Here is a 13,723-nt window from a genome sequence, read left to right as displayed (position 1 = left end):
GGATCAGCTCAGCTAAAAGCTGATCCACCCAGCCTGTCCCTTGCTGCCTTAATCTCTCCCTCACCTGGGCCTCTAAGGAATCGGCCATCATGGAGAACCGGACACACTGAGGACAGCAGCTCCACCAGCGCTCCAGGATCCTGAGGGAAGAGGAAGCAGGTAAGGCACTCCTTGCTATATATATCTGCCCTCCCCTTCTGCTCCCACCAATAATACTCCAGCCTAAAACCCCCAATCACCAATCCCCTGGCCTGCCATCCCTCCTCCCAGTCATTGGCACCCTCGCTACACCCTTTGGTGCCCTTCAGACCTGTCCAACACACACATTTTGTGCCCCATATTTTCACTTTGCACACTGCCCCATCATGACCTATCGACTCAAACTTCTAGTGCTTTGGCATAATGATTTAATTTGGATCATTATTTCTTTACAATCAAGTGTAAGGGACATACAGTATGTTTTATATGTTGATAATAATAATAATGTGTTTTACCTTCTGCTGCTGGGGGCACTTATACACTTAGCTCAGTTACACCTACTAACCATGATATGGAAGTATAAAATGATAGAAGGAAAGGAAAGGAGCTTGACATGTTGCTTAACTGCTATGTGCAGATTTTAGTTGTGTGTTGGGTTCAAACTGGAAATATCTGTGAAATTCCCAACATGCCTCACTGAGTTGAGAGGGTTTCGTTGTAAGTGTTAGTGCAACAGTCAGCTGATTGCGCCTTTTTACTGCCGAATGCCAAACGTTTATATATATATATATATATATATATATATTATATATATATATATATATATATATATATATATATATATATATTCATGTAGAAAGCTGCAGCACACTGGGATTTATCAAAATAAAACTTATTTTATTGGATCGACGTTTTGGTCCACACAGGGACCTTTATCAAGATAAATATAATGTGCAAGTGTAGACAAGTTTATAGACTCACCCACCAGTGAACCTTCACCAGAACACGCCCACATATCAAGTGAACATTTTAACCCTAGATAGCCCATAAGTCCAGCGAACATGGATGATTTTAACTTGGTCTGAAAAACAAAGTGCATAGAACCATATAATTTAATATATAAAAATGCATAATCACATGTTATAAATACTCATAAAAGCTGTAATAAATTTAGTAAAAATATTTTTCTTTTATAGTGACATTGTAGTGAATATAGTGTTAAAAGTGTCATAAAATACTCTAAAAACAAACAATATCTATTCAATCCATAAGAGGTGAGCTGTTTGCATAGAAATTCATTACTATCTGTCAATGAAAATACATAAAATGGTATAAAATTTATAGTTACTCATAAGAAACAGGTAAAAGAGCAGTACTTGTTAAGTCCTCTGGGGGCAATGGTATTTAGCATTTTAATCCAATATACCTCCTTTTGCAGTAGCATGCGATCCCAATCACCCCCCCCCCCCCCAGCAGGTTCGGGAACTAAATCTATGCCCATGAATTTAAATGTTGGGAGATTGTGACCCATTTTTAAAAAATGTTGTGGTAGTGGTAGATCCGATTTTCCAGTTTCGAAAGCTTTTTTGATAGAAGACCTATGATTACCCATCCTCTCACGTAGGGTATTCTGCGTTTTCCCAACATATGTCAAACCACATGGACAAGTTATGATGTAAATGACATGTGTGGATGTGCAAGAAATGCGGTGTCTAATCATGATCTCTTTGCCAGTGTGGGGATGTTTAAAAGATTTACCTGATAACATGTATCGACACGTAATACAACCCGCACATTTGTAACAACCTTTGTTAAGTTTACTTAAAATGTTACCACCAGACTCATAACATTTGATTGGATCTGTCTGCATAAATAGGTCTCTTAAATTGGGTCCACGTTTATATCCCCACAAAGGTTTTTTAGTAAGCGATTGGGATAATTTTTTGTCACTTTTCAAGATTGGCCAACTGTTTTCGACTATACTCCTCACCGCCATGGAACCAGTAGTAAAACTGGATGTCAGAATGAAACGATTCTGTTCATTCTGACATGTTTTATGCTGGGTATCATGTGTCTGTGCTTAATGATCCCGGGCTCTTTCAATGGATTTAGTGATTACATGCTGACAGTAACCCCTTTGTTTAAATCTATCAGCAGTTTCCACTATTTGCCTTTCGAGGATCTCCTGATTAGAATTATTTCGCATATATATATATATAGTATAAAATGTGGTTTATTAATCATTAAATATGAAATGTTATGGTTTATTTTTCTCAAAAAAATATAAATTTTCCCCATATACAGTCACCTGCTTAATCTCTTCTTTCAGCCCTTCATTAGAACCCCACTTTCCTTTTCCTCTGAGTGGGCTTGCTTTTTTTTCTTTGCTCAGAGCCAACTATTTAATTTTGTCATAATTAGGCAATATGTTAGTCAGCCAGCAGGTGGCTGACCAGGCCATAAGGTTGAACTGCAGGGGAATTTTCCTTCAGGAGTCTATAAAATAGAGTTTCTGAGCTGGTCACTTCCACTTTGGCTTGACAGGATCTGAAGGTAAGACTGAAAACTGAGGTGGAACAGTAGAAGGCTGCATTAAGCCACCAGGTGTCTAACTAAGGGTAAGGGCAGCTATTGGCCCCAACAAGGAGGTAGTGATGGGGCTAGGACCCTGATCAACTGTGCGCTAGTTAGGGAATAGAGTGTCCATTTCTAGGTGGTAGAGGGGCCTATGGGCTGTAGTGAGACAGCCAGTGGAGTTTGGACTGTATATGGACTTGCCAGGAGAAAAAAGGGAATTCATGGGATAAGGATCAGGAAGCCCCTGAAAGTTCACACAACACTCTGCTAATGTCTTTCACAGGACAGAGGTACTGGAGGCTTCTGGAAAGAGAGAGAACGATGTGTGCCTAGTGAGAATGTGAGTGGATGCTCATGAGTGTGCTAACTTTATTTGTATGTAACTGAAATGTTGTGTCATCTATGCTTTAGTGCTGTATTTTGTCCTTCCCTGTGTGCAGCTGCCTTTAATAAAGTCTTCCTGATACATGGCATTCACTTGAGAGATGGTTACTCTACACAGTAAAGGCCTACCTCATACCCATGCTGGGAGCGTACCAGTTATATGTACCCCTCTACACACTGGTAGATTTAAGGTCAATAGATTGTGAACACGTCTTTCTCTGCAACATGCACATTTCGCACAGTAACCAGCAATTAACTTTGAACTACATTAAAAAAATTAAAGCAAATATCTTAAGGCTCATTAGGGCACATTTAAAAGCATGCACAATTGGCATTAGTACTTTATATGCACTCTAGAATTACTACAAGACGCAGTAACTCCAGGGTTCCCTAGAGTCTTTGTGGCATTTCCTTGGAGCAGACTGAATGGAACCATTAGTGTGTGGTGCAAGTTTCTAGCAGCGAGAAGAATAAAAGTAGAAAAATGGTTCATGGGAGGTCAAAAGCTAACAAGACCAGGAGATTAAGTGCTGCTGTGGACAACATGAATCATTCAGTAAGATATTTTCTGCACATGTAAGCACCTGTATATGTGTATTTCCCATTAGAATCCTAATTATAACATGTCTTATATTATAATGACACAGTAACACCAAAATCTTACTGCCATTAGAAGTTTAGTGGAATAGAGTGCTTAAACTGGTGCAGGGTGCTGGCAAAGGTACAGGAAACATGAGTTCTTTTTTTTCTTATTTCTCTACCTTCCAACTTGTCGTTGCTCAGACAACAAACTGAGTTTAAAAGTAATTTAAGCCGTCTTGCCATTATATCCTATAAATGCAGCCTTGCTGTAAGAGCCTGTGGGAACATGCAGACAATCCTTATATCTCTCATCTCTCATTTCCAGTTCCCTGAAGTTGGGCACTGTGCCACAGTTACAATGTTAAAGGGCCTGAAGCCACGGATTTGTTTTTAATTCCTATAAAATGGTGTTTATTCACCTTTTAGAAGATTTCACAAGCTATTTTAAACTCTTGACTTATGTTCTACCAAATGTAAGTTATATTTGTCATGACATCAGATCGTGCCGCAGGAAACTGCTGAAGCCAACACAATGTTACTGGTATACCATGTGTAGCAAACCCTTTACTGATGCATTTACTACTGGTCCCATGGCATTCAGTTATTGTGCAGTCAGTTTACTGATAAGCAGTTTAGAAGCCAAAGGCATCTGGTGCATCTGAGATGTTTAGGAACACAAAGCCATAAAATGCATGGAAAACTGAGCTTGCATTAAATACTATAAGGAAAGATACTTGTTTCTATACATAACCCTTGAGGCAGTTACAAAGGGTTATGTCCCTGGTAGTAGTTACAGGGTTCCTTTAACTGGTTGTGGCAATAACCACACAGAACACATTGTTACAGTTTATTTTTGATTGGCATATACCAAAAATCTTTAAAGTCCAATCCCTCAAAATTACCCCTAATGCATATATATATATATATATCTGGAGACAGGCGAGCACACACAGGTCTTAGTTGAAAAGCAAAAGGTGTTTATTAAACAAAAAAACTAACGTTTCGGCTAGCACTCTAGCCTTTCTCAAAGTACAAATGCACAATAAAAACCAACCTTTTAAACCCCCAGTGGCGGGAAGGGAGGGAAAGTGACATCATAGGGCCAGGAATGTTAAGTGGATAAACAGTATGCAGCAAAAGGGGCGTGAGAGTAAAGTGAAGTGAAACCAACAAAGAAAAAAAGAAAGTTAATAATATATACATATCCAGGCAAGCAGTAATTGCGGAAAAAGTTCATATTAACATTAATATATTTTGCCTGGATATGTATATATTATTAACTTTCTTTTTTTCTTTGTTGGTTTCACTTCACTTTACTCTCACGCCCCTTTTGCTGCATACTGTTTATCCACTTAACATTCCTGGCCCTATGATGTCACTTTCCCTCCCTTCCCGCCACTGGGGGTTTAAAAGGTTGGTTTTTATTGTGCATTTGTACTTTGAGAAAGGCTAGAGTGCTAGCCGAAACGTTAGTTTTTTTGTTTAATAAACACCTTTTGCTTTTCAACTAAGACCTGTGTGTGCTCGCCTGTCTCCAGATATACACTACTATTTTGCTGTTAGCACCCAGGCAACAAGACTTTTTAAACGAGCTGTGCTGGCTTTTTTCTGCTCTTTGTATATATATATATATATATATATATATATACCCACACCTATCCAGACCTATCAATAGACATGTTATATATATATATATATGCACAGGGCCGCCATTAGAAATCACGGGGCCCCGTACAACAAAATTTTTGGGGCCCTCTGCCCACACTGGCGCCCAAGCCCCACCCCAGATCCCGCCCACTCCACATCACAGTTAAAAGACCACACAGACATCAGCACTAAAAAAGTAACCCCCCCACACACAAGTTATTAAAAGCTATTGATGGTCAGGGCCCCCTTATAAGTTAAAAAAAAATATTGCCGCAAGGGCCCCATAAAAGTTTTTTTTAAAAAGCATTGGTGCCATGGCCCCCCTTACAAGTTAAAAAAATTGGGGCCCCAAGAAATATTTTTTTTTAAAAAAACATTGGCACCAGGGCCCCCCTTACAAGTTAAAAAAAAATTGGGGCCCCAAAAAATATTTTTAAAAAAAACATTGGTGGCAGGGGCCTATAGAATATTAAAATAATACATTGGTGGCCAGAGGATTAAAAAAATAAAAAAACACAAATTGGTGTTCAGTAGAATTGAACTTGCGGCTTCAGGACTTCAACTTCGCCTCCTTTCGTGAATTTGGACCTTTTCGCGGCTTCAGGACTTCAATTTCGTCTGTTTTCGTGACTTCGGGTCTTTCCGCCGTTTCGGGCTGTTCGGCTTTTTGGCACTTTTGCATTTCGGCTGTTCGGGACTTCAAAAATGGCCGCACAGCTTCGACGCTCTTAAGGGGGGCCCTGCTCTTTCAAAACTGCAGCACTGCTGGGCCCGGGACACTTGTCCCACCCTGATGGCGGCCCTGTATATGTACTGTGTGTATATATATACAGTATATATATTAGAACCCCCATTTCATGTTTTTCAGAGGACCAGGGAAAATGAGAAATCAGGGAAATTTGTGAAATTTGCATCCACATTGTACTGTTCTTTTTTGAAATGCATGTGGCTAAAACAACAAAGGAAGGCGTTTTCTTTAAGCTCCCATGTAAAATAAAATACTAAATTAAAGTGCTAAAGGCTATACAAAGGTGTTTGCAAACAATAATGATTATTTCATGAGATTAGGATAGGATCATAAACATAAAAGGGCATAATTCAGTTCTTCATCGAAATCATAAAGGGCACACCGAACTACAATTGTAAAGGGCAAAAAAATCACTTGGAGATCTAGGTTGCCGTTTGGTGTAAAGGCAAATCAAAAAATGATTCATGTCAGCGGAAGATGCAGTGAGTCAGAGGGAGATGCATTTCATGAACATTGTTGGTTAGTGCCTAAACCAGAAAACCGGCCTTCACTGCCAGTACAACTCACTGGGACAGATTCACTAAAGGGCGAATTGTCACTTGCGACTGCTTTGCACACTTTGCACCACTTTTCCAGGCGCAAATTCGTTACCACTACGCTAATTCACTAAAATGCAAAGTCGTGTCCCCAGCACCAAACGCTGGCGACTTTTCATTACGGATACTTCTTCAGTGCAAGCATTTCATAGTGGAGATTAACTAGCGTTCGTTTGTGCCTAGCGAAAATTCACTAATAATCTTACGCTTAGGTCAATTTGTATACACGTCTTTTTTTAGAGATATTGATGTAAATGCTTGAAGTGGGCACTTTTTATTACAAATGTCCAAGGGAGCTAAATAAAAACATAAAAGCTCCTCTAATGCCGTAGACATGAGCCCACCCTAAAATATATGTGGCAGTCCCTTCAAATGTTTTAAAAGAATATTCACACAAAAATCTTTAATAGTTTAATAGACTTTTGAAGGTAATTCCGCTTTAAAAAAAGAAAAGTAGCCTGGGTGTTTTTACACTTTTTATGACTTTCCGGGGTACAGGATATGATGTCACTGACATCAGATTGAGGAAGATGTAGCTTCGTTTCAGCACTTCGCCTGGTGTGAGGTGGCGAAGGAAACTCTGGTGATAGAGTGCAAACGAACGCTAGCGATGGTCTCTTTCGCTAGTGAATTGATGTCTCTTCCTGTTAGTGAATTGGGGATGTCCCTGTGGATGGGATTTCTGGCAAAAAGTCTCTAGAGTTAGATACTTCACCCTTTAGTAAATCTGCCCCACTTACTCTATACTTAAATGGGCTAACAGCTTTATTGAGTATACCAAATAGGTGGGTGCCAATGGCTTGTTTTTTTCTATACGTAGGGGCAGATTTACTAAGTTCGAGTGAATTTTTTAAAGTACAAAAAGTTCAAATTTCTAAGTAATTTTTTGGATACTTCGGCCATCGAATAGGATACTACAACTTCGAATTTACTTCGACTTCGATTCGAAGTAAAAATCATTCGACTATTCGACCATTCGATAATCGAAGTACTGTCTCTTTAAAAAAACTTTGACTTCAAAACTTTGCCAACTTAAACCTGCCAAGTGCTATGTTAGCCTATGGGGACCTTCTAGAGCAGTTTTCTAAGTTTTTTTTATATTCAAAGGAAAATCGACGATTCGAAGTACGTTCGGAGTACGATCGTACGATGAATAAAATCCTCCGACTTCGAATTCGAATGTCGGAGGATTCTATTCGATGGTCGAATTTCAAAGTATTTTCCACTTCGAAATTCGACCTTTGATAAATCTGCCCCGTAAAATCTGTATTATGGATAACAGTGCTGGCCCATCTTTATTGTTGTCTAGTGATTCAAAAAGGATATGGAAATGTAGAACTAAATAGAAATGGCACATTTTTGCATTAGGGATACTATCACTATATGCAGTAATTGCTCTTTATAATAATTATTTAATATTGCATGCAAGCAAATCCTGTACAATACGGTATGACAAAAGATAAGTACCTTTATTTTGAGACCAGTCTCTTTTTAGCCAACTAATTGAAGTCGATTAAGTGCCAAGCTCACCGATTGAAACGTTTCCAGGTTCTGTTTTGTTCTGTGTGAATCACAGGTTGGCAAACAATTCATGATTCACACAGCGTTGGCCGATGGCAAAAAGGTTAAATAAATGGTTTTTTATCTTGACCATAAATTATGAAACTTTCCCTACATATTTGACCTCTCGTGACCAAGTCAGCAGCAGGCTGGCCAGCGTGTCAGCCCAAAATTACTGCTTTCTTAAAGGAGAAGGAAAGGCTTAAATATAGTAAGCTTTATCAGAAAGGTCTATATAAATACACCAGTAGACCCTCAAAGTAGTGCTGCTCTGAGTCCTCTGTCAAAATAAACACAACATTTCTTTCCTTCTATTGTGTACACATGGGCTTCTGTATCAGACTTCCAGTTTTCATCTTAAACCTCCAGGGCTAGGGCTTGAGCATGCTCAGTTTGCTCCTCTCTCCCACTCCTCTTTCCCCCTCCCTGTTGTAATCTGAGCCCAGAGCTTTAAGTGACCAGGGAGAGACTCAGGCAGGAAGTGATGTCACAGCAAGCTAATATGGCAGCTGCTATCCTAAACAAACAAAGAGAGCTTCTAGAGCTGTTTACTCAGATATGGTAAATCATTCTGCAGAATAAATATAATGTTATAGCTTGCACTGTTGTAGCTAATCTATTGGCAATAAACAGCTTCGGTAGCTTTCCTTCTCCTTTAAATAGTGGGCCAGATTTAATTCAGAGAGAAAAAACGTTTTCTCTTGGTTTATCATATAAAAAGTCATGGTTCTGATTAAATTTGAGGAGAAAATCCAAATGTAATAGATTTTTAACATAAACAGGGAGATTATTTTTTCTGAATTGAATTGCATTTCAAATTGAAGCTAGTCAGTGATTTTTGATGTGATAAACCTTTATCATCCTAATTTGAACCTGGCCCAATATCTGATAGCAACTTGAGTTCTGATTTTGCCTGGGCAGAATATCCAGTGAGTTGAGGATTACTAAAGACTGGGTCCTCTCTGCCTGGGTTCCCTTGTGTAATCCATTCATTGACCTGAAGACCAAATGGCAAAATGAAGCAAAGATTCCCTTGTTTGATGACATTGCCAAACAGCCCTTTATCCTGTGTATTTACTTTCTCATAATCTTATAAATATATATCATTTGTAAAATAAATTTACATTCGTTGATTCGAATTTGATTGAATGAGCTATTACTTCGATACATACGATTTGAATTCGGCCGAATACGAAGCTATTCGGTCAAAAAAAAACTTCAACTTAATTTCGGTTGGTCTTTTTGAATTAGAATTCGAAATTTGACCCTTGATAAATATGCCCCATAATATTTTATTTTAGACTGAAGGATTTTGTAGGAAACCTGCTTTGAACTAGTTCATCTCTTTGTCTGTATTGAAAAGGCCAAGGTAATGTCTGGGTCCACGTTGGGAAGCAGGTATGTTTGCACATGAATGATCAGCAACAATCATCTCATTGGAAAGGAGACCAAAGTCTGCGAATATGTATTACTGTATGTGAGTCATTGATTTTACTTCTTAATTCATTATATTTTCATTTTAGACTAGTACAGGAATAGGACCCGTCATCCAAAATGCTTGGGACCTGGGGCTTTCCGGATAATGGATCTTTCTGTAATTTGGATCTTCATGCCTTAAGTCTACTAGAAAATAATTTAAACATTACATAAACCCAATAGGCTGGTTTTGCCTTAATAAGAATTAATTATATCTTAGTTTGGATCAAGTTCAAGGAACTGTTTTTATTATTACAGAGAAAAAGTCATTTTTAAAAATTTGGATAAAATGGAGTCTATGGGAGATTGCCTTTCCATAATTCGTAACCTTCTGGATAACGGGTTTCCGGATAACAGATTCCATTCCTGTCCATGTAATGTCAGCTGCTGTACAAAGGGAGTTTGTCTACAATGTTATTCTTAGGATTAAATAGCCAATGGGTGTGGGAGTCGATATACTGTACCTTCAGCCATATAGTGTATATGACACAACATAGAAATATAAGGCCATTTCAACATCCCCCAATGCTTTCTAGTTTATGTAAAAACTGCAGTAGCAATGATGCTGCCAGGTAAATCTGGTTTCACATTTGGTACCAAATGTGCCAAAAATTAAATTACAATTGATAGTTAAGGGACAAAGGGTAAACAATGAGCAAACTAGTTCTGATAAATGGTTAATTTAGACAAAGTTTCTTCTGTACATCCAATATGCAGGTTTTCCTTGCCTGTATTTTTGTTGAGACCTACTGCAGTTCTCTATCACTTTCGTTGAAACAATAAAATCGTAAAGGTGCAGCAAAATGAAAAAAAAGCTTTTAATGGTTTTTAAAGAGTGCTATAAATATGAATTGTTCAGCGGTACCAAAGCAAGTTTCTCTCTTTGAAACAAATATTATTTCAACTAACTGCTGGGAGATAGAACTCACACTTACTTCTACAAACATCTTGTTACTATCATAGCTCTCAGTGACGACACAATGGGCTCAAACCAATACTTGACTATTTGTACCATTCCATTTTGGCGTAACTGTCATCTTTACACTATTTTGCTGTTCAATACCAGAACCACCTTATTGGCTATTTTTGACCTTGTAGGATTTCATGTGGAACTTTTATTGAGGAAACAAGGTGGTGACAGAAAGCTGTCCAGACTAAGCTGGAAACAGACAGGTGAAGACAAATGTTTTGAAGGCTCCATGTTTGTTTTTAGCTATACAAATGTCAGCAGTGACCCCCACCATAGACGCTTGCTTACCAGTAGGGAAATTTCGAATTGCCAGTCTCCATTGTGGAACCAGATCTACAAAAAGAGATACAGTATAATACACACCTGATAATCTGGCCTCATTTATGGCCAAGGTTCCCCTTTCTGCTGACATTAAGTGGCATATTTATCAAGGGTTGAATTTCTAATTGAAAAAACTTTCGAAATTCGAATTCAAAAAGACCAACCGAAATTAAGTCGAAAGTTTTTTTTTGGTCAAATAAGTCCGTTTTCGATTGAATAGGCCCGTATTTGGCCGAAATAATATCGTACGAATCGAAGGAATAGCGCATTCGATTCAAAGTTTTTCCCCAAAAAATCTTTGATTTTTCAGAGTCCACCCATGACTCCAAATAGGTTCGAGGAGATCCCCCATAGGCTAAAACAGCAATTCGGCAGGTTTTAGTACATGATAAATTTAGATATTCTAATTTTTTCAATTTTTTCAAATTCAAATCAAATTTGGACTATTCCCTAGTCGAAGTCCACAAAAAATAGCTCGAAATTCGAATTTTTTTCATTCTAAAATCCACCTCGACCTTTGATAAATCTACCCTTGGAGTCACAGTTTTTAATGACTACGCTCTTAACTTCCATTTTCTTTTTGATCTCCTCAACATATATAATTCATATATAATTTATAATATTCAAATATAATTTGTAATAGGTGCTGTACAAAGAGATAGCACAAGAGGGCAGCAGACACTCACATTTAAAATAGGTTTAGCCCAAATATGTATAGGTTGCCTGGCAAACGTGTGCGAAATGTGCCTCTCTTGTTCCCTGTCAGGATAGATTTTGTTATTTTCTAGCCTCTCACAGTATAAAAAGAGATGGAATAGTGGTATACTAAATGTCTCATAGAGCCTAATAAATGAATTCTGTGTAATTCCAATTTGTATTAAAAACGAATCAAAATCCATTTGTTCTAAGATATATACCATTTTAACACTGGCTATGAGCCTCTCCCTGCTACATAGATGGTATCATCCTATTATGGTGGTGCTTTTAGATTTTTAATTAAGAAATTTAGAAGAAGGGAAGATACACAAAAAAAAAAGTTCTTCAGTCCTTCAAAAAGAAGATACAAATAACCATGTGCTGACTACTACCAACCACCACCCCCAATGGTTACATACTTTTCTTTATTGTCAGTGATGAAGGTTAAAGAACAATTCCTGAGAGGAAGAGGTATACGAACATCAAATGGGGATTATATTTGACAGGGTTAAAGCCAGGGGTTATTCAACAGAGATTATTACAACTTCAGAACAAAAAGCAGGGGTATAAGAAAGGAAACATGTACTATTTAGAAAAAGCAACCCAGGAAATACTAACGTACTTATATAATCCCCAAGCATGTGAGAGAGAGAGAAAAGAATTGTAAACAAACATTTGGGAGTTATGAAAGCAGATGAAGTTTTAGGTATTATTGTACCAGAGATCACAAATTTGAATAAAAAAATCATACAGTAACAGAAACAAACACAATATGGATGAAGAGAGGAGTGGCAAATTAATGGAGAGTTTTCCTTCCTGCTACAAATCAGAAGTAACAGAGAAGGGATTTGCTATTCAATAGTGTATTAAATGTGCCAGTGACTATCTTACATATTGGATTACAAATTTGCAATTTATTGGCGAGGCAAATAGGCAACCAGATAAGAGAATTTGTAGGGATGATAAGAAAAGGTTTGGAAACGCAATATTTGTGTTGGCGAATACCGTTGTTCACCTTTAGATTGACGTTTAGTATGATGTAGAGAGTGATATTCTGAGACAATTTGCAATTGGTTTTCATTTTTTATTATATTTAGCTTTTGATTTAACAGCTCTCCAATTTGCAATTTGAGCAACCTGATTGCTAGGGTTCAAATTAACCTTAAAACCATGCATTGATTTGAATAAGAGGCTGGAATAGGAATAGGAGAGGCCTGAATAGAAAGAAGAGAAATAGAAATTAGCAATAACAATACATCTGTAGCCTGACTGAAAAATTGTTTTTTTTTAGATGGGGCCAGTGACCCCCATTTGAAAGCTGGAAAGAGTCAGCAGAATAATTTAAGAAAAACTATAACAGATAAATAATGCAGACCGATTCAAAAGTTGCTTAGAACTGGTCATGCAATAACATACTAAAAGTTAATTTAAATGTAAACCACCCCATTAAACATAATAAAGATCTTTAAAGGCATGAGATTCTGGAAATAGAGAAAGGTACCAAATATAATTAAGGCAAGCTGCAATGGGCTTCAATATAGAAGAGAACCTACAGACTGTTTTCTACAAAGGTAAAGCTCCTTATAATATAGTATAATACATAATATAATATATATTTATGTATAAAATGTGAAGTTATCATATGTTTTTCTGTATACATTGGGCCAGGTTAAATACAGTGAGCAAAAGCTTTATCATGTGAAAACTCCTGGTCGAGATTCAATTTGAAATGCAATACAATTTACTGTTTATCACATGAGTAAAAAATGGAACTGAATTGGTAGAAAAGTTATTTCTCCTCCAACTGCATCTTGTTCATGAGTTTTCAGGGGATAAACCATGAGATAACTTTTTCTCACTAAATTTAATCTGGCCTATTTTTGGAGTATATGTGGTACATGGAGTTGTTGCACCAGGAATGCGCAACATGGTGACCCAGTGGGAAGCACATCTGCGATGTACAACAAGTGCAATTTTACAGGGTGTCTTCCCCACTTAAAGTTTAAAGGGATTATGTCATGATTTTTATGGCTTACTTTTTATTTCTAAATTACACTGTTTACATTGCAAATAATTCACTCTATTATTTCATTTTTTTTAGCTGTAATATTGGTGTGGAGGCTCTCAGTGCATTGTGCCTGATCCTGAACTTTGAGAAGAGGTGAACACTTGAGGATGAAACTACTT

The sequence above is a fragment of the Xenopus laevis genome, chromosome 2S (genome assembly GCF_017654675.1).
Source record: "Xenopus laevis strain J_2021 chromosome 2S, Xenopus_laevis_v10.1, whole genome shotgun sequence".
NCBI lineage: Eukaryota > Metazoa > Chordata > Amphibia > Anura > Pipidae > Xenopus > Xenopus laevis.
This window is presented reverse-complemented; position numbering follows the sequence as displayed.